We start from the raw sequence: 6,627 nt of genomic DNA on the forward strand, positions 1-6,627 counted from the left end.
GAATGGCTGAACAAGTTATGATATATGAATGTTATGGAATATTATTGCTCTGTAAGAAACAACCAGCAGGATGATTTTAGAGAAGCCTGGAGAGACTTACAGGAATCGATGCTGAGTGAAATGAGCAGAATCAGGAGATCACTGTATATAGCAACAACAAGATTATATGATGATCAATTCTGATGGACGTGGTTCTTTTCAATAATGAGGTGATTTAAGAAAGTTCTATTGGTCTTGTGATGAAGGGAGCCATCTACACCCAGAGAGAACTGTGGGAACTGAGTGTGGATCACAACATAGCATTCTCACCCTTTTTGTTGTTGTTTGCTTGCATTTTGTTTTCTTTCTCATTTTTTTCTCTTTTGATCTCATTTTTCTTGTGCAGCAAGATAATTGCATAAATATGTATGCATATATTGGATTAAACATATTTTTAACATGTTTAACATATATTGGACTGTTTGCCATCTTGGGGAAGGAGGAGGGAAATTTTGCAATGCAGGGTTTTGCAGGGGTCAATGTTGGGAAATTATCCATGCATATATTTTGAAAATAAAAAGCTTTAATAGAAAAAGAAAAAACAATATTCCCAATTTAAAGAGGAGGACATTGAGAATCATATAGACAGTAAATTTCTGAGGTAGGAGTAAAACCTGGGCCTATTTGAAGCCACATGAAGCTCACATCAGCTCTCAATCTGCAAAACGCTTTGATAGGCTATTGATCTAGAGCTGGAAGAGACCTTAGAGGCCCTTGAGCCCAATTCCCCCTCTTTTTATAGTTGAGGAAACTGAGGCACAGAGAACTCTGGTGATTTGTACCAGATAACTTGGTTAGTAAGTGCTTGAGGAAGGATTTCTCACCACAGCCTTGTAAGGCCAGGTAAGACAAGTTTTATTATATTGATTTTTCAGTTGCCAGAGGAAACATTTTTGTCCACAGCAATAAAAGTTATAATCTGGTCTTTTAATTCTGCATCATTACCCTTCCCATGACCATGGGCCTACCTATCCATTTAGTGATAAAGAATGATTGTTTATTTTGGATTATGGACCATAGTTTAAACCAGTGGTCCTCAAACTTTTTAAATAGGGGGCCAGTTTACTGTCCCTCAGACTGTGGGAGGGCCAGACTATTGTAAAAACAAGAGCTCACACTCTGTCTCCACCCTTCAGCCCATTTGCCATAACCCGGCTGCCTTGTAAACGTCCTCAGCGGAATGCAACTGGCCTGCGGGCCGTAGTTTGAGAAGCCCTGTTTTAAATCAAGGTTCAATCTGGGATTTGATTTTTTTTAAAAAGTTTGATCATTGTATTTCTATATGATGATTTCTTTTGCAATCTTAGATATCTGACGCATTTAAAAATACTATTCTTTAAAAAACAAAAACAAACAAACAAAAAAAAAACTAAAAACACTATTCTGAGAAGGGATCCACAGGTCTTACCAGATAGGAGCACAATGATTGCCTTGAGAAAAGCACAGAAGGAAGAATCTTCTCCTTAGAGTGGAGCCCAAGGAAGGGAAGTGCTTAATAGAATAAGAAACTGTTTCATTGTTGTCTGTACAGAAATCATTCCCAACTGAAATATAGACATTTATCAGGCACCAAAGTGAGGAAGAACAGCATCTCCTACTAGTGCAGAAAGAAAGGGGGATGCCCTCCTTGTTGCAGGTTCTGGGAGCTGGGCAACAGCAGGCTGAGACTGAGAGGGAAATGGGGAATAAGTCTATTAGAACCAGAAAGGGGTTTATGTTGGCTAATAGGCACTTCTAGGGAAGGAAGATGGTTTCCTTGTGGCATTGCTCCATCTCATTGAAAACCATTCCCAGTGAGTCTCTTCTGTTGTTGTACTGAGAGAGGTTCTAGGAAAAGGCCATAGGATTCAGAAGAGGAAGGGACTCAAAAGGTTTCAAAGTCTAACTATTCCATTCTACAGAGGAAAAAACTAAGGAAAACTTGAAAAGAGAAGGGATCAAGGCAGTTCTGACACATTCCCGCAACCTTTTATAGACTGAAAGTCCTACTTTATGGGAAATCCTCTCCCCAGACTCTGGCCAGTTTGAGAAACATTCTGAAAAATAAATGGATGGTAGAGTCAGAATTCATCTTAGTATTCCATAAGCACTTCTTCAAAGACAGCAAACACAGTAACCAACGAATCAGTGGTCCTACCTTTCCTATTGGAACCGCCTGCTGTTCTCTTCATCTACTTTGAGCCAAGAATGTGTTCAACAGCCTCCAAAAAGAGTCACACTATGAAGAATAAGCTCTCGGATCCCCAGCAGAGTCATTGTGGTTCCTGTGAAAATGTCAGAGGTATATTCTGGACAAAGAGGTTCAACCAGGAAGAAGAAAACTTTGAGGAAATCCTGTTATCTTTAAGCAGCTTATGCACTCATCTCCACATATTCCCCCAGCAAAGATACCTTGGTAACCACATCTCCACCCCATAAAAGCAGGAATCCACACATCAGCCTAATAACAGCTGTCTTCTCCTTTTCCCATACACAGAACCCAATGGAATCAGATTAGGGATTATGGGTGAATAGCCACCACAGAAAATGCCGGCTTCTGCACACCAAGCAAGCCCCTTTTCTCCTCCCCTTCACCATTAGCTTCTTCATTGGCACATAAAGAAATAAAGTTTACCATTATGAAGGCTTTACTATGTACCAGATGGGTGTTAAGTGATGGAGACAGACAAAAGGGGCCTAACTTCTGCCCTAAAGAAACTCACATTCTTCTTGGAGCTGGAGAAGAGGGGTGGATAGAAGGAGATAGAAGCAAAAGATAAATACAAATGGATGTATTCCAAAGTAGGGTGTGAGGAAGGGACAAGGGAGAAGCTGACAAAATGGTAAGGAAAATGTGAGGAAAGGCCACTTGTATCTAGGATGTAAGATTGTTGAAGGAGTGAGCACTGGAAGTGAAACTTGGAGGAAGAAAGGGTTTATGAGAAGAAGATATGAGGAAGAAATATGTTCTGGGAATGGAGGGATTTGCCTATTCAAATGACCGAGACGGATTCCATGTTGAGGTGAGAGAGCAATCCAATTTGTTTGGAGTATTGAGTATGTGAAGAGAAATAATGTGAAAGAAGGCTAGAAGGCTGGAAGATAGATGGTGGAGGGTCAGGGTAAGGAGACTGTATTAGGTCCTACGAAGTACTGAAAGTTTTTAGGCAGTTGAGTGACATCATTAGATAGCCAAGCGATATAGTGGACAGAAGGTTGGACTTAAGTAGACATGGATTCATATACTACCTTGAAGGCTTAATAGCCATCTTTTATCCAAAAGATTTTGGATAAATCATTTAACCGAAGTTTCCCTATCGTTAAATGAGGATAATACTTACACCATCCCGGGTTGTGAGATCAATTGAGGTCATCAAATAAAAGGTCATTTTGCAAATTTTAATGGGCTAGACACTTTATTAGAACTATTAGTAAGAAAGATCATTTTCATAGTTATATTTAGACTTAAAAGGACAGGGTTTAGAGGCAGAAAAAACTATAAAGAAGTTATTACAATAGTCCAGCAAGAGGTGAAAAGGGCCCAAAGTCAAGTGATGGCTATTGAAAAAAAGAGTGGATGTGAATAAAAAGAAACGGTGAGGATAGAATCAATAGGACTTAGTAGAAGATTGAAGAAGTGAAGAAAAAGGACATTCAAAGATTATCCTGAGGTTTCAGTCCAAGATAGAAGGTGAAAAAAACATGAAACTTTGGAAGAAGAGCAAGGTTTTTTGTTTTGTTTTGAAGCAGTGAAGAAATGACATGTTTAGTTTTGAACACACTACATTTGAAGTATTTCTGAGATATGTGGCTAAGACTACCCAGCAGACAATTAGAGGTGTAGGCCTGAAATCCAAAGAAGAGATTAAACTTAGGATTTAAGTTCAGACCAAAAGCAAGGTTATAATAAACAGTTCACAGAAGAAGGAGATGTTCAATTTTTATTTTGCTTGATTTCTCTGCCCATTGGATGGGAAATGGAAAGAACAAAAAAGCGAGCCATAAATTAAAACCTACAATAATGAGGATAAGGAGACAGTAAGAAAGTACCCTGCAGTCCTTGGCGACTTGTCAGCAAGCTCAGATGAATTGTATTCTGGGGTACAGGAAAAACCTGCAGAAGTGACTTCTATTCAAGCCATTATCAATGAAGTTTCAGAGACTATAGAAAAGAAAGAGATTGATGGATTGAAGAGGAGGAATGCTCCCAGTTTTAGGAAGAAAAAAGATAGAGTCTGTAAATAGGCCAGTGAGCTTGATATCAATTCCTGGTCAATTTAGAGAATGAATTATCAAAGAGATGGTCAATGAGCTTCTTGGAAAAATTAGTTGTTAACATAAAGAACTATTACAGTTTCATCAAAAACATGAACAAAATAGAAAAAGAGAAGATTAATGAATTGGGCCTGCAACTTAAAAAGCTAGAAAAAGACCAAATTAAAAACCCCCAACCAAAAATTAAACTTGAAATACTAAAATTAAAAGGAGAAATCAATAATATTGAAAGTAAAAAAACTACTGAATTAATAAATAAAATCAAGAGTTGGTTTTATGAAAAAGCCAATAAAATAGATAAACCTTTGGTAAATTTGATCAGAAAAAGGAAAGAGGAAAATCAAATTGTTAGTCTTACAAATGAAAAGGGGGATCTTTCCACCAATGAAGAGGAAATTAAAGAAATAATGAATTACTTTGCCCAACTTTATGCCAATAAATTTGATAACTTAAGTGAAATGGATGACTACCTCCAAAATATAGGCTTCCTAGATTAACAGAGGAGGAGATAAATTGCTTAAATAGTCCCATTTCAGAAAAAGAAATAGAACAAGTTATTAATCAACTCCCCAGGAAAAAATCCCCAGGACCAGATGGATTTACATGTGAATTCTACCAAACATTTAAAGAACAATTAGCCCCAATGTTACATAAACTATTTGAAAAAATAGGGGATGAAGGAGTCCTACCAAACTCCTTTTATGACACAGACATGGTAATGATATCTAAACCAGGTAGATCGAAAACTGAGAAAGAAAACTATAGATCAATTTCCTTAATGAATATTGATGCTAAAATCTTAAATAAGATATTAGCAAAAAGACTTCAGAAAATCATCCCCAGGATAATACACTATGATCAAGTAGGATTTATACCAGGAATGCAGGGCTGGTTTAATATTAGGAAAACTATTAGTATAACTGACCATATTAATAATCAAATTAATAAAAACCATATGATCATCTCAATAGATGCAGAAAAAAGCATTTGATAAAATCCAATATCCATTCCTATTAAAACACTTGAAAGTATACGAATAAATGGACTATTCCTTAGAATAGTCAGGAGCATATATTTAAGACCGTCAGTAAGCATATGTATTGGAGATAAACTAAAACCTTTCCCAGTAAGATCAGGAGTGAAACAAGGTTGCCCACTATCACCATTACTATTCAATATTGTATTAGAAATGCTAGCCTCAGCAATAAGAGTCGAGAAAGAGATTAAAGGAATAAGAGTAGGTAATGAGGAAATCAAACTGTCACTCTTTGCAGAAGATACGATGGTATACTTAGAAAACCCCAGAGATTCTAATAAAAAGTTATTAGAAATAGTTCACAACTTTAGCAAAGTTGCTGGGTACAAAATAAATCCATATAAATCCTCAGCATTTCTATACATCACCAACAAAATGCAACAGCAAGAGATACAAAGAGAAATTCCATTCCAAACAAATGTCAAGAGCATAAAATATTTGGGAATCCATACACGAAAGAAAAGTCAGGAATTATATGAGCAAAATTACAAAACACTTGCCACAAAAATAAAGTCATATTTAAATAATTGGAAAGACATCCAGTGCTTGTGGATAGGCCAAGCAGATATAATAAAGATGACAATACTCCCCAAACTAATCTATTTATTTAGTGCTATGCCAATCAGACTCCCAAAAAACTATTTTAGTGACCTAGAAAAAATAACAACAAAATTCATATGGAACAACAAAAAGTCGAGAATTTCAAGGGAAGTAATGAAAAAAAAATTAAATGAAGGTGATCTATCTGTACCTGATCTAGAACTATATTATATAGCAGCAGTCACCAAAACCATTTTGTATTGGCTAAGAAATAGACCAGTTGATCTGTGGAACAGATTAGGTACAAAGGACAAAAAAGGGTACAACTATAACAATCTAGTGTTTGATAAACCCAAAGCTACCAATATTTGGGATAAAAATTCATTATTTGGAAAAAACTGTTGGGAAAACTGGAAATTAGTATGGCAGAAATTAGATATGGATCCACACATAACACCATATACCAAGATAAGATCAAAATGGGTCCATGATTTAGGCATAAAGAATGAGATCATAAATAGATTAGAGGAACAGAGAATAGTCTACTTCTCAGACCTGTGGAGGAGGAAGGAATTTATGACCAGAGGAGAACTAGAGATCATTATTGATCACAAAATAGAAGATATTGATTACATCAAACTAAAAAGTTTCTGTACAAACAAAACTAATGCAAACAAGATTAGAAAGAAAGTAACAAATTGGGAAAATATTTTTACAGTTAAAGGTTCTGATAAAGGTCTCATTTCCAAAATATGTAG

The sequence above is a fragment of the Sminthopsis crassicaudata genome, chromosome 6 (assembly GCF_048593235.1).
Source record: "Sminthopsis crassicaudata isolate SCR6 chromosome 6, ASM4859323v1, whole genome shotgun sequence".
Classification (NCBI taxonomy): Eukaryota; Metazoa; Chordata; class Mammalia; order Dasyuromorphia; family Dasyuridae; genus Sminthopsis; species Sminthopsis crassicaudata.